This window comes from Sapajus apella, unplaced genomic scaffold, assembly GCF_009761245.1.
Source record: "Sapajus apella isolate SASKATOON/1434 unplaced genomic scaffold, GSC_monkey_1.0 scaffold7, whole genome shotgun sequence".
Classification (NCBI taxonomy): Eukaryota; Metazoa; Chordata; class Mammalia; order Primates; family Cebidae; genus Sapajus; species Sapajus apella.
This window is the reverse complement of record NW_022436947.1, coordinates 4,569,379-4,591,645: the sequence shown is the minus strand read 5'-3', so window position 1 is coordinate 4,591,645 and position 22,267 is coordinate 4,569,379. Positions and strand designations below refer to the sequence as shown.

At 35.1% G+C, this 22,267-nt stretch overlaps 1 protein-coding gene and 1 non-coding gene across 5 annotated transcripts in view; one reads left to right on the top strand and one right to left on the bottom strand.

The window, feature by feature from the left end:
• The window catches only part of PTN (pleiotrophin), a 114,533-nt gene that overhangs the window by 40,777 nt on the left and 51,489 nt on the right, over nt 1-22,267 (bottom strand). Inside the window, exon 1 of one of the 4 annotated variants that reach the window (XM_032275893.1) lies at nt 1,986-1,990. The exons of the other annotated variants lie outside the window; for them this stretch is intronic. The gene's annotated coding sequence lies outside the window, so the exon portion shown is untranslated. Of the gene's footprint in view, nt 1-1,985; nt 1,991-22,267 lie in introns of those variants that run through there. 4 annotated transcript variants of the gene reach the window in all.
• Nucleotides 14,704-14,778, top strand: LOC116550468. Its single transcript, XR_004268432.1, has one exon. It is a non-coding gene; the product is annotated as a small nucleolar RNA SNORD81 (small nucleolar RNA).

The following is a 22,267-nucleotide window of genomic DNA, read 5'->3' as shown; positions in this document are numbered from 1 at the left end:
TCCCGCCAGGGCAACAGAGTGAGACTCTGTCTCTAAAAAAAAAAAAAAAAAATGAGAAATGAATATAACACAGCTCTCTCCCTAAAAGCACTCTGTCTAATTGGGAGAAAAGATAAATAAATGACTATGAGGATGCACTGTGATAAATATGAAAAATTATACATACAGTGCTATCAGAGTACATAAACCCAGGTGACATTTTTGCTTAATAGGGCTAAGCACGGTAGAGGTTGGGGGAATATTTATCTGCTTTTTGAAAATAAAAGCTAGTTGAGGTGTTCTAAGTTAAGAAGGAAAGGAAGGAAGGAAACTTCAAGCAAACTTCAAGTAGAAGGACCACATAGGCAAATGTGTGGAAGTAGCATTCATAAAATATTCAGTGACAAATGTGTAGAGTCTAGAGCACACAGTAACAAGGAACAGTGGATGGACCTGAAAAGAAGAAACTGGAAAGGAATTAATCCTGGGAGCTGGGAGCTGGGAGGGGGAGAGTCATTAAATAGTCTGGAGAAGAGACTAGGAAAGACGGTGGAGTTAGGAAAAGCCAGTATTGTATGAACATGACTAAAACCCTAAGTTACCACCAAGGGTCAGCTGCCGTATTCAAGAATTCATCAAGATACCCTTCGCATAGTTCTGTGGTTATTGTCCTGGATTTGTCTCTATTTTTATTAGTTTTGTGGGTGTTTTAGGTACTTCAGTTCACTTTTGCTTATTTGTTTATTACAACAGTACTATAATTTGGACTCCAGAATAAGCACTAAGGCCACAAAATTTCAGAAACACACACACACACACACACACACACACACACACACACACACACACACACAAATTTCCTCTTATTTTCATTAGAAAACAGAGCACTGATGTTTCCACAGGAAGCACAGAGGGCTGCAGCAAGGCATTAAGAGGGGCCTCAGAAGGTGCCCTGATCTACCACCACACCCGGTAGCACCCCACCTTACCTCAGCTTTGCCTAGAGCAGCTCCTCCTTCACTGCTTTACTCATTGACTTCCTTGTAAAATTCCATTGGTCAAGAAAGGAAAATACATTTAAAAGCCACTCGTCTAGCCAATAACAAGATCTATCTAGTTAGGAGATACAACAGTGACGTAAAACAATATTTTTTAAAAAGGTAGGATAGGAAAAATGCCTCACAGATGGTGATGTAAATATGAAATCTATTATTAGCATAAAAGATACCTTGCTCATATTAGGTACCCAATAAATATTTGTGAAATTATATTTTAAAATATAAATTGTATATCTAATTATTCTATACTTTATAAAGTCTGAAATGATTTCATCTTGTCATCAAGGATCAAACACACAGCCTAACAAAGGTGATTATAATCATGAAGAATTTATGACAGAAAATCATAAGGCATTAGAGGCATATTTCAACATGGTGGAAAAAGAAAAGGCTTTGAAGTCAGAATTTTTCACACTGGCTTCATCACTTCTTATATCTAGGCAAAGCAGTCGATTTCTTTTACTATCAGTGTCCTCATCTATGGAAACTTAGAGTTTTAACATGCACCCTCATAATTTGTTTGAAGAGTACAGTGAGATAACATATAAAATGCCTGGCATCCTGTGAGACATGTATTAGGCTCTCCATTACTGGCTCTCTCCCTCGTGGTTCTTAGAGGAAGAAAGGGGAGGTTAAGAAGTCTATATCTCCCCCAAAAATATCAGAGGCAGCTTTGCACAGAGGGTGGTAATGCAGCCTTTTAAGATGGTTTGCACTTTGATAAGGAAGTCTAGAATGGAAAACATTTCCAATGGAAGAAATAGAATAAGTCAAAGTTTCAGGTGAGAAATCAAAAGACGAATGTGAAGTATATAGGTCAGTTTTGTAATAAAAGAAGAAAATATGGTATAAATAAGCTGAAGCCCTGGAATTATAATTAGTATCAGCAATGATTTCGTAGACCACCTGCTATATGCAAGATAATATCCCAAGTTATGAGGGAGACACAGTTGGAAATTATATATGATATTAGAAATCCTACAAGATTACAGGCTTATTAAGAGACTTGAGACACTAAGATTATATACTACAACTTTGCGCAAGATATAAAAACATTGTAACTAAAAGCAAAGTGTTTATGATAATATTCTTACCAAAATCTCTTTTGGGAAATCAAAAGGACATTTCTCAACTTTTGGCAGTCAATCTTTTTGAAAAAAAAAATTGCCTGTATTGGCAAACTGAATTAGGTTCTCAAAGCAAGACTCTCTAGTATCGACAAGTTGAAAATAAATGCCCATGTTGACTAAAAACATAAATCCATACTCATTCATCCTAAATCAGTAGGAAACCACATTTAAAAATATATAGATCTCAGCTTCAAATTGAAAGGTATTTCTATCATAATTCTACCATATTTTCATACACTTCTGAAACAACTCAGTACAGCTTTATTAGCTACGGAGTTCAGATGGCATTTCTAATAACTGGTGGCTTTATTTGTTCAGATGAAGTGACTCAATTAAAAACACAATTAACAAAACAGCATGCATATTTTCAAATTCATTGCATACAACTAAGCAAATGAAGAGTGTCCCACATTATTATATATTTGGGAGGAAGTAACAAATAATTATTGGATGGCTGATCTTAGTCATGTGTGTGAGGCACAAATGTCGCAGGGCAGCATCAAGCCCCGACTCAGAGAAAAGCCTCTTCTACAAAGGTCAAACACTTAATAAAAGTGCCCATCTGGGAAGTGAGAATTTTGAAGATGGATCTAAATTTGTTGATTGATTTGATACAAGCTATTAAATTTGTGCCAGGAAGGGAATTGATTATTGCAAGACAAGTCCCTGGATGACCTTAGAGACCCAGCTCTTCCTCCTTTCTCTAATGTAGTTCAAGGACAACTGCAGAATGTGCTGGGAATGCAGCATCCTGAGATAAAGAGAAACTATTAGAACAGTCCAGGCTCTGTTCCCTTTCCTCCTAGAAGAGGAGGATGTCCTGCAATGCTTTAGCTCAGAAATTCCAGTTACCCCTGGATATAAAACCAGGGTGAAATGGGTTTTGAGGGCCCCTCAGCTGCAGTATGATATGGGGCACATGTATGCAAGACTTCATCTGTCTTGGGCAGTTTTCATGAGGTTGGGGGCCTGCCCTGCCATTGATTCCAGGCTTCTATTGTCCCTTACTGCCTATCCATGAGTAATACAGTTGCTTTGCTTCACTTGTTTGAGTGTTCTGTTTCACCAGACTCATGCAAGTTGATTGACACCGGTGCATGGTATGGGTGAAGTTTTTAGAGTTTTCTAGGATGTATACCAGTGCACAGTGAATTTGCTTCGTAATCATTCCTTTTGACAGAAAAAAAAAATCACAGAAAATACTTACTCAGTAAAGTGTGATTGTGTCTGAAAAGCTGTACCAGTGTTCTCAATCTGATACTTACAATTACCAAAGAGCCTTAAAGAAACAGTATTATATTTACAATTCAATAGAATCACTCAAAAAACTACCAGAATTGATAAGCAAGCTTAGTAATGTTACAGGATTCAAGGTAAGTGTGCATATATAAATTATGTAACTATATATTTACAAAATATATATCAAATGAATTTTATCTATAATACATAAAAAATATTTACAGCTCAATAGTAATAAGAACACTTAATAAAAATTATGGGCAAATAAAACTGAACACTTTATCAAAGAACATACACAGATGGCAAATGAGCAGATGAAAAGATGCCCACCACTATTAGGAAAACATCAACATGATACCACCATGCAGCCCACTCAACTAACCAAAATTTACAGACTCACAAAACCAAGTGTTAGCAAAAATGTGGAACTTTAACCCTCCTACTTTACTGGTAGGACTATAAAATCATTGCAACCACTATTAAAAACATTTTAGAAGTTCTTTACGAATATGAAAATGCACCTATCATACAACCCAGCCACTTTTCCCAAGAAAAAATAAAAGTTGAGGTCTACACTAAGGTATACACAAATGTTTATAGAAGCTTGCTTTATTTGTAATAACCAAAAGTGGTAATAACCAAAATGTTTATCAACAGGTAAACTGATGAATAAATTGTAGTATAGTCATACAATGTTATCCCAAGCAAGAAAAACATTTTGAGACAAGGTCTCACTCTGGCACCCAGAATGGAGTGGAGTGGCACGATCATGGCTCACTGCAGCCTTAACCTACCAGGTTCAAACAGTCCTCCCACCTAAGCATTTCGAGTAGCTATGACTACAGGCACATGTCACGACCCTTGGCTAATTTTTCTATTTTTTGTATAGACAGGCTACTACTATGTTGCTGAAGCTGGTCTCAAACTCCTGGGTTCAAGTGATCCTTCTGCCTCAGCCTCCCAAAGTGCTTAGATTGCAAGCATGAGCCACCATGCTCATCCAAAATATATAGTTAGATAGATCGATAGATACATAGATAGGTGATAGACATGCAACAACATGTTGCATGATCTAAATTAAAATGTTCAGCAATAAATTCATTTTTATAAAAATGAATAGTACTTCAGTGACTTCTGGGATAGTATTAAACAGTCTACCATACTCCAGTTGGGAATTCCAAAAGTGGAGAAAAAGGAGACTGTGACATCAAAAGTGTTTGAAGAAATAGTAGTTGAACACTTCTAAAATTTAATTAAAACACCAATCTACAAAACCAAGAAACTCAGCAACTCTCAAGCATAATAAATACCAAGAAACCTCACATAGATACTTCATATTCACACTGTTGAAAAGCAAATAAAAAGAAAACAAACAAACAAAACAATCTTAAAAGCAATCAGAGAAGGAGATACAGAGAGTAGAATAACAATAAGAACATCTGCTTACTTCCAATTAAAACAATGGATGCTAAAAAACAATAGAACAACATCTGACAGAAGGACAAATAGCAAACTATAATTCACATATTTCAAAAGTTTAGGATAAATAAATATATTCCCAGGAAAAAGTGGCTGAAAGAATTTTATATCAGCAAGCTTTCTTTACAATAAATCCTAAAGTTATTTAGACTGAAAGAAAATATTACATGCTGTATTATATCATCCATTGCTGTATATGTATTATATACCTTATATTAGTTTGTATAATATGTAATATGTATCCATATTTTTATACATGAAAACTCAGATCTGCGAGATAGAATAAAATGTGCAGAAAACAAAGAAAAACATGCAAATATATAAATTATAAACTTTTAGTTAATTTTTAAAATAGGTAACTGTTTAAAGCAAGGGCAATATTTTGACCTTTTAAACCAAAATAAACAAATAGCAAGAAAGAATATTTAAACAAAATGTATGAATAATTACATTAAATACATGTAGAATAAATACATTAATCAGAATGCCAGATTGTCAAATTAGATAAACAAGCAAGACTCCATTGTATGCTATCTAAGAGAGAGGTATTTTAAACATATATATTTTCTAAAAGGTTGTATTTGAAAGGATGAGAGAAATAATCTCACAGAGATAGTCACCATAACGAAGATGGTGTGGCTATAGCACTATTAGCCAATTTAGACTTCAAAACAGAATAAACAAAATAAAGAGGGTTATTTTATAATTAGAAAGGTTTACATTGATCTGAAAAACATAACAATACCAAATGGATTTGCAAATAACAAACTTTCAAAATACAAGGATTAACTTGACAGGTGCCGTGGCTCATGCTGGTAATCCCAGCACTTTGGGAGGCAGAAGCAGGTGAATCACTTGAGGTCAGGAGCTCAAAACCAGCCTGGCCAATATGGTGAATCTCCATCTCTACTGAAATTACAAAAAAAATTAGCCTGGCATGGTGGCACATGCCTATAATCCCAGCTACTCAGGAGGCTGAGGCAGGAGAATTCCTCGAACCCAGGATGCAGAGGTTGCAGTGAGACGAGATCACACCACTGCACTCCAACATGGAGGACAGAGTGAGACTCTGTCTCAAAAAAAAAAAAAAAAAAAGAATTAAATAAAGAAACAGATCAATCCAGAATCATAATCTGAAGTCTAAAAACAGAGAAATTCACGAGTAGAAAAAACTCAGTATGAATGAACCTGACCTGATACCAAAACCTGAAAAGACATTACAAGAAATTGTATGCCAATATTCTAATAAACATAAACATCAAAATCTTTTTAAAATATTATTAAACCAAGTCCAATAAATACAAAACTAAAGCTAGTAAATCATAACTAGTGATCTTAAGGATGCAAGGTTAACTTAACAATTGAATGTCCATATATTTTACCACTTTAATATAATACTGGAATAATGGAGGAAAATCACATGGTCATATAATCAGTTACAATAAAAATATTTGATCAAACTCAATATTATCTCCTGATGAAATTAAGATGCACTAAAATTAGAAAATTGCTGCACTGAAATTTTATTTTAAATGGGAATTGAATATTTACCCAAGTATGTTCATAGAATTTAAGAAAAGCTTCCAGAGGAGCATAATTTTGAGTTTAGTCTAAAATAGCAAATTAAGTTAGAAGAGAAAGAACCTTCAGGAAAAGTTGTAGATTTGAGTAAGTGTAATCTATTTCAGAAGTCAACAATTAGTTAAATATTGCTGGAACATCCATGAGGAAAGTTGAAAATATGAAATATTTTCTATATAGAGATAGAAAAGACTAAGCTTACGTTTCTTGATTGTCATATACAAGGGTTATGTAAAAAATTTGGTGATGCAATATTTTAAGAAATATGGATCCATGAAGAATTTTGAACAACGGAAGACTACGATTAGATTTGAATTTCTGAGAGAACACTCAGCAGGCAATAAATAAGCTGAGTGAGTGGAGGTCAATGAGGCTAAAGCCAGAGGGGCTGACAGAGGGCCACTTGACATAGTACAGGTCACACATTACAGAATTAAACTGTGACTTTGAAAAATAAGTGCGCTGAGAAGAACATAAGTTAATTTTTTTAGGAGATAAATGTGTTGGACTTATAAAATTAATTGAATATTTGATGAAAGGAGAAACCTAGTATATCTCCCAGATTTCTGATCCTCAATCCAGAGATAAGTTGTCAACAGATAGAATATGGGTTCATAAGTAGTTCCCTAAGTAATGCATGCTATGATCTATCCTAAGTAAAACAGTCTAAGCATCTAACATCTGTTAAATGTGATTTAACTATTATAATATTTAATTACTTATGTTCTTTTACTCTCTCCACTTTTAATATGAATAATTATGGCTTAAATAAGTAAGTAAAGTTAAGGAAAAGTAGTAAGGTTCTGTTTGGATATACTGAATTTAAGGTGCCAGTAGGGCATCTGAGTTGAAATAATTGGTAGATATGGATCTGGAAGAGAGCTCTAGTCTTGAGATAGAAATTAAAGCATTGCAAAAATATATTTGAATAAGTAGGGGGATTTGGCATTGCCTGAGGAGACCATAAAATAAGAAGACATAGAGCAAGAACTGAAGAAGTAAGCAAGAGGCAAGAATTCTAATTCTTATATTAGTGATTTAGGGAATTAGGGGTAGCAGCCAGAAGAGCAATAAGAGGCAATGAAAGAGAGCAAACAGAAACCACACAAACTGGGAATGCATGTGGTAGCTCATGCCTGTAATCCCAGCAATTTGGCAGCCCGAGGCAGGTGGATCACTTGAGGCCAGGGGTTCAAGACCAGCCTGACCAACATGGCAAAACACTGTCACTACTAAAAATACAAAAAAAATTAGCCAGGTGTGGTGGCACACACCTGGAATCCCAGCTACTTGAGAGGCTGAGGCAGCAGAATCTGTTAAACCCAGGAGGCAGAGGCTGCAGTGGGCCAGGATCGCCCCACTGCACTCCAGCCTGGGTGACAGGGCAAGGCTTCGTCTCAAAAAAAGAAGAAAAAAAAAAGAAATTTTCAAAAAATAAGAATGATGAGCAAAGCCAAATTCTTCAGAGAGGTTTCCATAGGGATTAGCAATATAAAGTCACTAATAACCTTAATGAGAGGAGTTTTAATGAAATTATGAAGTTAAAAGATCATATAGCTGTCTCAGAAACAATCATTCGTTTAAGATAACATTGGTTTAGAGACTATTTCTTGGCTACTGGATAGCCTATGTGATTCAGCCAAGTTAAATTAGAAGAGCCTAAGAAATATGCCGTATGACCTAATGAAAGTCTTCCAGAGTTCATAGAATATAAGGGAAAAGACTGTCCAAGGGGCCAACTGCCAACTAACGGGGCTGTTATCACTCAAAAGAACAGAAAAAACCATGACACTTAGAAACAGCATCCTATGTGATTCTTTCAGATTTTGGTTAAAGCGATGAAGGTTTAGAAACAGAATCCTATGTGATTCTTTCAGATTTTGCAGCCATAAAAAACGATGAGTTCGTGTCCTTTGTAGGGACGTGGGTGAACCTGGAAACCATCATTCTCAGCAAACTGATACAAGAACAGAAAATCAAACACCTTATGTTCTCACTCATAGGCGGGTGCTGAACAATGAGAATACATGGAGACAGGGAAGGGAGCATCACACACTGAGGTCTGTGATGGGGGGAACTAGGAGAGGGACAGCAGGGGGTAGGAAGCTGGGGAGGGATAACATGGGGAGAAATAGGTGATGGGGATGAAGGCAGCAAACCACATTGCCATGTATGTACCTATGCAACAATGCTGCATGTTCTTCACATGTACCCCAGAACCTAAAATGTGATAAAATATATATATATATATATATATACATTTTTAAAAAATTTAAATTAAAAAAAACATTAAAAGAGTAAGAAATAAGAGGCCATCTCACTGCTTTATGATTCAAGGAGTTCAAGAAACGGAGCCAGCTACTATGTGCTTTTATAAAGCTCTAAAGATGATACCCACATCTCTCTTCAGAACCCCTTGTTATGCAAGGCCACTCCCAGGGCTAGCAGTGTGGGCCTCACTCAGGTGCTTGTTAGAAATGCAGATGCTCAAGCCTTACTCCAGAACTTTTGGATGACAATCTCCATTTTAATGAGATTAAGATCCCCAGGTGAATTCTTATTTCTGCACATGAAAGTTTGAGAAACTCTTCTAAACCACAATTTCTTTCAGAATAAAATATTTAAATATTTGGTAATTATTTGCTGGTTGACCTATTTAATTTATTTACAGCCCAACTTTTTCCAATAAGTGTTTAAGACACCTTTTAAAGACATATGCACTTTAGAACAATTTAAAAGTTAAAAAAAATTGAAGACCAAGAGTAATAAGAATAGGAACATTTAATAACCAGCATGTATTAAAGACTGCCTGTGCTAAGAGCTTTATATCCAACTTTTATTTTCACAATAACTTTAGAAAGTAATCAATATTATTTCAATTTTACAGCTGAGGAAACTGTGAGTTAGAGAATTTAAGTAACTTGCCTAAGATTACAAAGTGCTATAAGCAGGGTTTGAACTCAGGCCTGCTCAACACCAAACTACACCCGTGCTCTTAATCACAAAATTCAAAAGATAAAGCGCCTGTTATGTACTCAAATATATTTATAATAACTTACCCTACATTTGGCTTTAAACTTTCTAGAAACTCATGTGAAGAGAAAATATCAGTGATTACAACATTCAGAAAGTCTGTATTTAATTGTCTGCCTATCATAGCATTAATTGAGTGATAGAAGAGAGGTGTCACTTTGGTTTTTAGAGAAGCTATGTATTCTTACAAAAGTGTGAGCTATGTAAAACCTCAACAAAATGAAATGCATACCATAGATTTAAGGTTCTGTTTCTTAGCTAATGTGTATATAAAATATATCCAGAGAGTTTTTAATATTGTAGCATAATCTTATACAAACTTTAAATATATGACTGATAATTTATTAGTCTGAACTAGAAAATGAGGAGGTAGGTGGACAAGCAGTGGCACAGAAGCAGAACAGAGTCAGGAATTCGCTTCCTCACCATGTCCACTTTATCCATCGGCCATGAGCGTCAGAGTATCCAGCACCTTGGGCGTTTGGAGGCCTTTAAAAATATTCGAGATACTAAGAAAAAATAATAATGTAACTAAGACAAGAAAATACCAACCATTGAATTAATGATGTGATTAATAATGGCTACGTAACAAAGCATTATATTAATGTAATAAAGTATAATATTTAACAATCAGAAAGTTTGCTATATTTAAAAGTACTATTTAGTTTTTCCCTCTTTGCAAGGATTTTTCAATATACTTTGTGATGATCTAAAAATAAATTAATCAAAGACGAATAATTTCTACTCCAGAAAATGTGGGTGTGTATGGATGCATATCTATCTCCAGCAAAAATATTAGAAGTCCTGGCCCCTAGCATAGGTACCAAAGTGAATGAGGATGAGGCTGCTTGACTTCCAGAGCTCCTAGTTTCTCTACTGTGTGCTAGGCTAGAGCAGAGCAGGAAATATCAAAGAGCCTGAAGGCTACCCTCTCCACTCCCACCTCCACTCCACAAATGATGTAAAATCCCTTCCCACACAGTTCCCACACTGTTAGGAAGTGTCCACATGGGTACTAAGGCACTGCTAGGTAAAGATGAGATGTGTGTTTGCTTGGTTTAGCTGGCAAAAACTAGGTTATTAATGCCTGGTTCCATACCAGGAACAAAACCCTAGAATAATCAAACAATTGCCCAGGAAGCCATTTGGACTGAAGTTAGCTTCTCCTTCAAGAACGGAAGAGCTGAACTTGCCAGCTTTGATTTGCACGCCTTTCAGCTACTATTTCCAGCTGATTCAGTTCATACAACTCCAGCTTTCATTTACGGCTGAGCTCATTGACTAAAAAAATAAAGAAGAGCTGAAAAAAAGGAAAAAACGAGAAAAGAAATCAAGGAAAGGCTTCATTGATTATTCAGAGTGGTGCTTTGGGAAAGAGAAAAATCTTGTTAGAAGCCTGGCAAACTTATTTCATTAGAGACCTAGTGACATCTTCCAAAACTAAAACATTTCATGAGGTTAGTTTAAAACTTCTAGTGGACTTATAGTTTGATAAGGATACCCATCCCCATCCACTCTGCTATATTCTTTGCATTCTTCATCATACTTTTGGCAATGATGAAAGGTTTGCTACTAAAAAATATGCCAAAAGAAAGAAAGAAATGTGACTTATTAGAAATCAGAAATGCAAAAATCAGGGACACTGATTCTGATCACTCACTGTATCCTCTAAAAGCCCACTTTTCTTTTATTCTAACATGGTCTTTTGGACTTCATTTACATCATCCTCCTCCCTCATACAAATAGCCCTCCTCAGTCTCCTTTTACCTAATGATTCAATGCAGGTAGTGTTGGTAAATGAATGTGCAAATGAGCATAAGATTTTATAATGGTATGTACAAATCAATTGCTTCCTGAACCTTCAGAGGTCTTCTGAAGTTCTGCACAGTTACCATGTCAAAGAAGAAGGTCTTTTTTTTTTTTTTTTTAACTTTCTTTCCTCAGATGCATCAAACGCTCCCACTCACTGACCTCTCTCCTTCTCAGAAATAATTAGCCTAAAGGCTAAAACTACCATGGAAATTCATCAAAGAGTAAACTAAAAGATCAAAATGGTTTCGTCATGCCAAAGAAACCTCATTTAGTTCTACAAGAAAGTGGTTAATGATAGTGATTTTATTGCCTTAGAGTATCTTGGTTTCAGGAAATGATCTGGCAAATACTCTGAAATATACCACTAAGATAGTGGTGTTTAGTTAGACAATAATATTATGAGGTAGATACACTGTTAGATGACTACGTTCTGGAGAAGTCAACTTGGAGAGGTGCCTACAAGGAACTGATAGAAGATTCCCTTCTTCATCTGTTCTGTAAAGACTTTGTAATTAGAATAAAAACATGAAAAGGATTCTAGTTCAAGCAGGAATGTTAAATTGGAATAAATGTGGAATTGAAGTGATGATAGAATCAATATTAACTATATTCTCAATGAAATAAATATTGACCTAAAATAAATTAACATCTAACAATAATTTTAAAATCCTACATTTGAATACATTTAAATCAACAGCTTAAATAAGTATTAGAAAACAACTTGTTTCACATTGGTTCATAGCTTACACTGAAGGTATTACTTGACTACGAGCTTAATATATATAAATAGTAAGAAAGCAAAGCTTATGAGCAAACCAGTACATTCCATTTTTGAGAATTTCAAATTGTTAGAAAGTTCTTCCTGATATTGAGCTGGATTCCATACACTAACTTTCATTTATTTTTTCTCAGTGAGAAATGAGGTTGAATTCCTATCAACTCATACATAGATAACAGGATACAGAATTAACTCTGATTATAATGAATCTGATATGACTATGACATCAGGAACTAACGCTCAAACAGATTAGAAAATATTACTTTGCAGTTACAAATTTTAACTGAATTTTAAGTAGTTGCTAACCTAGGCCAGGCATGGTAGCTCATGCCCGTAATCCCAGCACTTTGAGAGGCCAAGGTGGGCAGATCATTTGAATTCAGAAGTTCAAGACAGCCTGGCCAACTTGATAAAACCGTGTCTCTACTAAAAATACAAAAATTAACCAGACTTGGTGGCATGTCCCTGTAGTCCCAGCTACTCAAGAGGCTGTAGCAGGAGAATCACTTGAACCCAGTAGGTGGAGGTTACAGTGAGCCAAGATGGTACCACTGCACTCCAGCCTGGAGACAGAGTCAGACACTGTCTCAAAAATAAAAATAAAAATAAAAATAAAGTAGTTGCTAACCTAGATCACAGTATTTCCTTTAGACCATACAATAACATCTTTTTTAATTGGAGTATAAATCCAGCTACCTCATGTATCTAGAAGTATGTGTCCTATATCATCTTTCTACCCCTGTCTCCAGTAAAGTGCCTAGGCATGTGGCAAATGGTGAATAAGTGAATTAATTTTAAAAGACTGACCAGCCAAACTCAGTGAAACAACATCATGTGGTTGATACTCTTAGAATGTCTATCAATCATTATCTTTTGAATTTTGCATATATTCTACAGTCTTGGTTATCTGGTTTTCAAGTCTGTAGAAAATAGAAGGAAAATACATGCTACAGTCAAATGTATTGGCATCCAATAAAAATAAAGGAAAACATGGGGAAATTATTCTTTAAAGCTCATATGCACCTAGGTTAGAGTCATTTAGAGAGGAGTCAAGTAAATCCCAAAAACTCAGTTTACCCTAATAAAAGCACCCACGGAGTTTACAATATTGATATTAATTAAGATAAAGTCATTGAGGTATAGTTATAAGGCATGTAATCAGCAATATTGGAAAGTATTGCAGTACTTTTTATAAAACTGTACCTACAAAGTTTGTTAGTTGGAAAACTTACTACATAAAGGTATGAGCCCTCAGCTCTCTAAATAAACCCCACTATTCATGGTTACTTGCTCCCTCTGGCCTCCTGTTTCACTAAACTTTTAGAAAACCTCGATAGCAACTCATGTTACCAGCTTCCAGCAAGACATCTTTCTTATGATCAATTCCCATTTTCACCTTAAGTTATCATAATACCTCAGAGTGGTAGAATAAGATCATCATAACCAACTTATGAATATGTCAAGCAAATTAACACACAGAAGAGTAAAACAGGAGAAAAGTGAGCCACTCTATTCATCGAAGGAGAAAGAATTTCTTTTTTACTTAACTATTCATTTAGACTGAACAAATTTATAGTATGAATGCACAATAAAGACCAGGTACCAGGCTGGGTGATGCAAATGTAGAGATAAGCATATCTCTTGGGAAAGTACATAAATATTTCAAAGAATAATTTCAGAATGAGTTAAAAATCAGAAGGTATCATATATACGGTACTAAACTTTCTTCTTCAGAGCATATTTCCATACTTAGTTGGACTAAATAAGCCTTAACTACTTTTCATCCCCAAATAGTATGATTCAATCTTGCTCAATTCTACAAAATCACTGTGAGATAAACATGGTAGGCATTGTTAATTTGCAGTTAATAGACTATAAAATTGAAGACATAATAGATGCATAACTTACTCCCAACCACACAGATAGTTAATACCGAAGCCAGATAAGAAGTTAACTTGAATTGAGTCTTAATTATTCTGTTTATTATGTAATAACTCTCATTCGTGTTTCATGAAAGTAATGATCAGCCATCCCATTTTATAGATTAAAATCTCTGTGCTATGTTTACAAAGCAGCACATTGAATAACTGAGGCTTGTTCCCCAAATGATGTGATATTTGCTGTTTGGTTCATAAAAATATTTCTGTTGCCTCCTTTGGCATTTCATATGCATAATTTATAAACAATTAGCTGTCACCTCTACTCTTAGTGCTTCTTTCAAATAACTTTTATTTCCAAAGGACTTGTAAAAAGTAATTTAAGTGGCCCAAACCTGATCACTACTATGTATATTTAAAGCTTGTCAGCTATTGTTGGTATGACATGGAGTTTCTTTCTGCTTAGAGTCACCCAGGATGTGAAATAAGTAAAACAAAATATGCATTTTTTCCAGAGAATTTTAAAAGGGGGAATGACCTTAAATCGGTCCTTAAACTCCTAATCCAACAACCAGAATTTGTTTAGTTCTGTTATATACAAGATTCTGTGAACATATAAAATGTACTATATGACCCTCATCCATAAAGAACTTAAACTAAAATTTGAAGGTTTTCATGATAATGTGATAATGCCTATATTCAATATGACAAAATGTTCCATGCAATTAAAAGTCTTACAAATACATGATGATCTTGCCTCAGTTTAAACTCTCTCACTGATTACTTGATGACAATAAAAGATTGATATAGTGTCAAAAATGGATAGGAAAAAAAAGGCTTACATTTTATGTGCTCAAAAATGTCTATGGTACAGTTCATTCTGAAGCCAGCGGGGCCTATTAAATGACTTATTTTCTTTAATAATGTTTTTTCCAGATTATAAAAGATATATATGATGATTACTTTCAACAGTTGAGTTTCCCTAGAAACCCAACCAGAAAAATCTATTGACTAAGCAAAGCTAATATTATTAAACTTACCACAGCAACAAATAGGATAACCTTGGCTACATCTTAGTGTCTCAGGTGGAATAGGTGAAAGAGGGTATTCCCAGGGCTTTAGGGTCAGGTCTCAAGTGATATAAGGTGAAGCTTTCAAAGCAGGGAATTGATTAGGATTCAGCAAAGTTCATATTATAATAGTTTAGTGAGGTAGAAGTCTTACAGTGAGTTTTAATTAATGAATTGTTTAATAAACAAGCTGTTCATGCCTGTAATCCCAGCACTTTGAGAGGCCAAGGTGGGCAAATTACCTGAGGTTGGGAGTTCGAGGCCAGACTGACCAACATGCAGAAACCCCATCTCTACCAAAAATTAGCCAGGTACAGTGCTGTGTGCCTGTAATCCCAGCTACTTGGGAAGCTGAGGCAGGAAAATCGCTTGAACCCAGGTGGCAGAGGTTGCCGTGAGCTGAGATTGTACCACTGTACACCAGCCTGGGCAACAATAGTGAAACTCAGTCTCAAATAAAATAAAATAAAAAATAAGCTGTTACCCTGAACAATTTACTCAGATTAGTCCATTTTTTGGCTATATTGGCTTTCAAAAATTTTATGATGTAAGAAAGTTATGAATTGGTGATACTGTCTCATTTTCTTGGCCAAACATTTCCTAAAATAATAAGAGTAACTCAGGAGCTCTGGCTGGCTTTCATCTCAGTTTGTCCCACAGGTCTCAGGTGACATGAAGCACACCTTTCCCACCCAGTTCTCCAATATGTTCAATGTGACTTGTAATTATTTTCTGTACTTTAAAGGATATCTGACCACATTCCAGTGGCCTCCAATGAAAACAGCACAGATTTTTATCATCAGATGTATTTACTTAATTTTATCTAAAGCTAAACATGATTTTTTAAATTTAGCATTAGGACCTTAAAATCAAAGAATGCATATTTGCATAGAGATGGAAAGAAAAAAAATTGCTTCTTGGCCTTTTGGCTAAAACCAAGTGCAGAGACGGAAATAAACCTTTATTTGAGGAGGTGGGGGGACTTTCATTTGAAGTTTGAAAATTTAGACCTATTGTTCCTCAAGAAAACTAAAGTTATACATAATATATTTATGAATAATAATATTATTGGAAAATGCTTTCAGTAAACTACAAAAGGAGCAGAATCAAACCTTCTGCTGGATGGTGGATTTAATTTTAAAACGCCAAGAGAAGAAAATATTTCAAACCAGATAATAATGAAAGCCTCCACACTGGATAGTAATGTAAACCTCCCCACTGAAGCAATGTTAAGATTACTATTTATTTTGCATATATATGCAGGTGCTATAGTAAGATGTGTTTATACGCACACATATCCTTATTTAATAGTCACAATCACCTTGCAGAGTAGGTAGTATTATTACCATTTACAGATGGAAAACAGAATTAAACAGGTTCAGCATGTCACTCACCTCATACAGGAAGTGGTAAAAGCAAGATTTGAACTTGGTATATCGAACTTCTAAACCTATTCTCTTAGGATTGATAAAAGGAGGAACACAGCTATTGTCATGAGATTAGAGCACTGGTATTACAATATGGTCTCTCAGCACCCTAGCACTTCAAATGACTTTTACACTGGAGTGTTTCTTTTTTTATCAAAGGGAAAGAGCAGTCCTGTGAATCACTGGAAGATAACCTTGGCTTTCAGATGTGCCATAGGCAGAATTCAAAGATACTCCCAAGAACACACAACTTCTCTTATCATTCATGCAACCATGAATCCAAATATTGCTGTAAAGGGACTTCACAGATGATATTAAGGTTCCAAATCAGGCAACCTTAAAATAGGGATATTATCTAGGTGGTCCTGACCTAATTACCTGAGATCATTAAATCTGGGTCCTGGGGTCAGAGACAGAGGAAGTCAGAAATTTCAAGTGTGAGAGGAAGCTGGCCCAAGGAAATTCTCCTGCTGGCTTTGAGATGGAAGGGTCACATGGCAAGGACGGTTTCTATGAGCTAAGTGGCCCACAGCTGACAGCAAGGAAAGGGGGACCTCATTCCTGCAACTGCAACAAACTAAATATGGCTGATGATCTGAATTAGCTTCTAAGTGAATTCTTCCCCAAAATTTCCAAAAAAATGCACAGTCCCACCACCATTTGATTTCAGTTTCAAGACCCTGAGCAGAGACTGAACCACATCATACCTGAACTTCTGATTTAAATAACTGTGAGTTAATCAATTGGAGCTGTTTTAAGTCATTACGTTTCTAGTAATTTGTTACATGGTATATTAGTCCATTTTCATGCTGCTGATAAACACAAATCCGAGACTGGGCAATTTCCAAAACAAAGAGGTTTAATTGGACTCACAGTTCCACATGGCTGAGGAAGCCTCACCATCATGGTGGAAGGCAAGGAGGAGCAAGTCACATCTTACATGGATGGCAGCAGGCAAAAAGAGAGAGCTCCTGCAGGGAAACTCCCCCTCTTAAAACCATCAGATCTTGCTAGGCTTATTCACTATCAGGAGAAAAGCATGGGAAAGACCTGTCCCCACAATTCAATTACCTCCCACCGGGTCCCTCCCACAACACGTGGGAATTCAAGATGACATTTGGGTGGAGACACAGCCAAACCATATCATAAGGCAATAAAAACAAATGGTATTATAAACACTTTTAGAAAACAAGTGTTAACCTGTGATTAGGACTTTAATGGGTACTTCTTGTTAACTTGAAAATGAGCTTACTTTATCTGTAAAAAATATAATCCAATTTTTTACAAACACATTTGCAAGAAAAGATCAATAGTAGTAGGTTCATCAAATTCCTCTGGTCATCTGATCATATGGAATTATAAATAACTAATGGTTATATTAATAATTAATAATACTATGTAAGTAATGCTTTAGAGTGTCCAATGTATTACCACATTCATTATATCACCTGAACCTTATTATAACCAAAGAGAGTAGACAAATTATTATTATTATCTCATCTTATAGTACAAGAAATGAATACATAGAGAGGACAAGTGACTGACTCAAGACCAACTTCAAGAATTTGGGGGTGTGGTGGGTGACCAGTACATGACATTCAAGGGCTTCTGACTTCCCTCAAAACCACATTTTATTTTCAGAGCTGACTTAAAATGTTTCAGCAAAACATAGGGTTATGTTCCCCTTTCCTATTCTCTTCCGATTTCAAAAAAGTAAAAAATAGCATATTTTTTACTTGAAATAAGTGGATTTTTTCCCCACATCAAACATTTCTATTCATCACACAATGTGGAGCATTTTAAAGATATATTTAAGCAACATTCAAACTGTTTTTTTAAAAGTTTGAACTATAACTTCAAAATGATTGAAGCTGAATGATGAAAAATTGTCAATAACCAATATAGGGTTTATTAAATACATCTATAAAATGTGACTTATAGTTATGCACAAAAAATTGTGATATATATTTATTCCCATGAGAAGTTGATTTTGTCTGTATACTACAAACCCATTTTATTAAAAAGAAAGTACGTATATATACACACATTCACACACATACATGCAGTATACCAAATTTTTGAAAGAAGTTATCTGTGGAATGCGGAGCATTTAAAAAATACTTTTCAAAATTTTCTACATTTTGTAAATACTATGTTTTATAGTATATGTTTATTATCAGAAAAACGGCACTATGGTCATTTTCATTTCCCGAAATAATTTGATGGAAACTGTGCCTCAGTCTAGTTGTATCAAAGCAATATTATTATTATTAAATATCCAATAGTCTTTATGAAGGTTGAGAATTAAATGTAGAGCAAGGCTTACGTCTTCATCAGATCACTATTTGTTCACATGAAGGCAGCTGGGCACCTGTACCTCACAGGCTGGGCATCTACAGCTTTAGTGACCACTGCCTATGGGTCTCTCATTGTCCTTGACCACCAGTTTTGTCTTGAGTATCAAGTGCCAACTGACATCCCCAACAGCATCCCAGCTCTGGTCAGACCCTCAGAGTACCCAAGTGAGCCTGGGGGAACACTTATGTCCTCTGATGTAAGCGCTGACTCCATTTTTTCAAAGCTCCTATTAAAACAAGTTGAGGGAAACTTTATTTTCTACTTCATGGCCTATGAAAATGCCATACTCTAAATTGAATGTCCTATCTGAATTGCTGGAACTTAAATTTCTAGCCAGAGGCAGTGAGATTAGAATGACAGTGGATTCTTCTGACATACTTGAGAAGTAGATGTAACTTGGCCCAGGTTTCAACCTCCCACCCTTATTGGAATTCTATCCTTTGGCCTCCTCCTCTAGTAATCCAATGGTATTCAGTTTCTGTGTTCCCTTATATCTGCAGAATAAAATTAGTATTCTGACAAAGTGTGAGAAGCCATCAGTCTTTGCCTGCCCTGAACTAATAAAAATGCACATGAATTTCGTTGCTTTATGTTCATTACCACGGATGTAAAATACCGCCATCCCTTGGTATTGGTGGGGGATTGGTTCCCACACCCTTATGGAAACCAAAATCCATGAATATTCAAGTCCCTGATATAAACCAGGGCAGTATTTGCATATAACCTCTATACATCTTCTGTATATTTCAATCATTTCTAGATTATTTATAATACTAATATGGTTTGGCTCTGTGTCCCCACAGAAATCTCACCTTGAATTATAGTAATTTCCATGACATGGGAGGGACCTGGTGGAAGGTAAGTGAATCATGGGGAATGAATGGCATTTCCTGGCTGTTCACAGGGAACTGAATTTTGCTAAGAACCTGATAAGCATGGAAGCCGATTCTACCACAGAACTTCTGGACAAGTACTCAGTCTAAATGACACCTCAATTTTAGTCTTGTGAGACCCTGAGCAGAGAAACCAGCCATGTTGTATTTAAAACTGTGATCAACAGAACTGGGAACTAATAAACGGACACTGTTATAAACAACTAAGTTTGTAGTCATTTGTTATGTGGCGGCAGAAAACCACTACAAAGATCTTTGATAAATTATACAACTATTCAGTTTTCTCATCAGTAGATAGAGAATAACAGAACTATCTTGAATGTATTTTGAGGATTAAATGCTATAATTAAAATAAAATATCTAGATAAATGTTGAATAAATGTAAGTTGCTACTTCATGTTGTTTTGAGGATTCAGTGAAGTGGTATCTACAAAGTATTCATCATCATTTCTGAAACTTAGTAATATAACAATGTCATCAATATTATTGTTAGACAGGAAAACATTTAACATAGAGTTTCGTTAGACTTCTTAGTGTTGTCTATATTCTTTTTGGGGGAACATTTTAATTTTGGATCAAAGTTAATAGCCAGTATATTTTGGCTTTAAAGTGAGTCTAATTCTTTCTCCATCCTACAAAAAGTAGATTACTCACATCCAACATTTGGATCTTTAGGCAAAAAATTCAGATCTAAGCAACTTCCCTTTCTAAGGAAAATGTTAGTCTTGAAACAAAATTGTGCACCATGTTGTTTAAATGGAGATACCGCCATCTGTACTTGGGGTTCATCTATTCCACATAAAGAGGACTACAACCATATACTGAAAACAAAAAACTAACAAATTTAGACTCTAGTTTTATTACATTGAAAAAGAGAGTAGCATTGTTTATAATCATAAACCCAAAGAATGTAACTTAGGAACTTCCTATATACACAGTGTGCTTGTTATCAATTGTCAAATCTCATCAGAAAAGATACATAGTGAAGTACAAATTAGAGAAATATTCCTATCTTTTTATTTGTATCAAATTAAGAAAAACAAGATCATATCTTTCACTGAGTTGTTACGTTGAAACATTTAAATAGATCAGTTAACTCCAAGGGCAAACATGCTTGAATACATTTAGGTTTCTATAGTTAAAAAATGATTACCTTAAGAGTGAAGATTGAGTTCACACAATCTCTCTAAAACAAACAGACATTTCAATGTTGCTGTCTGCCACCTTACAATAACAGAAAACATCTGTATAATGGTCTATAACATTACCTGGTACATTATAATAAGAAACGTGCTGAAGTGGTGGATTGGGGTTTATTTACGGCCCATGAAACAAAAGATTCTATGAGCTTCTCATGAACACTCAACAGTTCAAGAAAATAAAATAAATATTTGAGTGCAAAAATTATATTTTAAATTATATTATCACTAGAGAAACTTCTCTTAGAATAGCCAAAATATTGAAATATTAGCATTGAAAGAAACCCATTAGTAGTTGGTTGGAAGTCTTTACTATTGAAGAGGTAAAGAATGACAGAAAATTATGAAAAATACATCATGCTTTCTCAGTTAGTATAATTTCCATAATTGAATAAAATTTATCTTAACTGCCCATAAAATCAAGTCTCTGCACGTTGTGCCGAGAAAAATAGATTTCAAAACCTTGAAATTCTTAAGAACAGAAACAGGTCTTTTGCCATTTACCATAAAATTGTTGAGTTTCAGTAATGGCAATTCATGGACCGCTTCTAATATGAGACATCAGTTACCACACAAAAATCTCTTAGTGTGAGAACAAATAATTACAGTTCATTAGCAACAGGTACTTTATTTCCAGATTACAGGTAATTGTATACACATTTAAATTTGTTTATTTTGCATGCATAATATCATAGTCATGAAGATAATTTAACCATTTGTATCTGATGTGTAAGAAAGACTGTGATGTCTAATCATGCACCCAGATTTCTCAAAAATTTGCCCTGCTGTGGGAACAATCTGCCGTATCAGGCAAAAAGCCTTCATTTAACTTTCAGAAATATTAAAATGTAAAAGAACAGAAATAACCGATGATTTTTTTAGGTGACTAGGTGCTCATATTTATTATACAAAAATCCAGTGGGTTTTGTTACATTGAACACTTTGCTATGATATTAAAGAATCAAAATTAACTAATCTACTCTTTTTATATTAGAAAAAACTTTTATTAACATATTTAAAATAAAGTTATTAACAGAAATTGTGTTGAAATTCAAAACTTTTAGAACTGCTTTGTATTCAAAATAGTTACTAGAAACATATTTCCAGACGAGAAATACATGTGTCCTATATAAGTATTTGCTGCTGAGTAGACCATGCCTATTCAGAGGGGAATCATCTATCCCAGTGTTCAGAACCAGAGTTTTGGCTAGCCCAGAACTCGTAAGTCACAGAGTAAAGTGCTCTGGGATCCTAAATAAACTTAAAGGATAGTCTAGGCCACAAGAACTGCAATTTCTGCGCAAGTTCTGCTGGTGTGTTGGGCTTAGAGTCAGTGGACATGGGGTGCACCAGC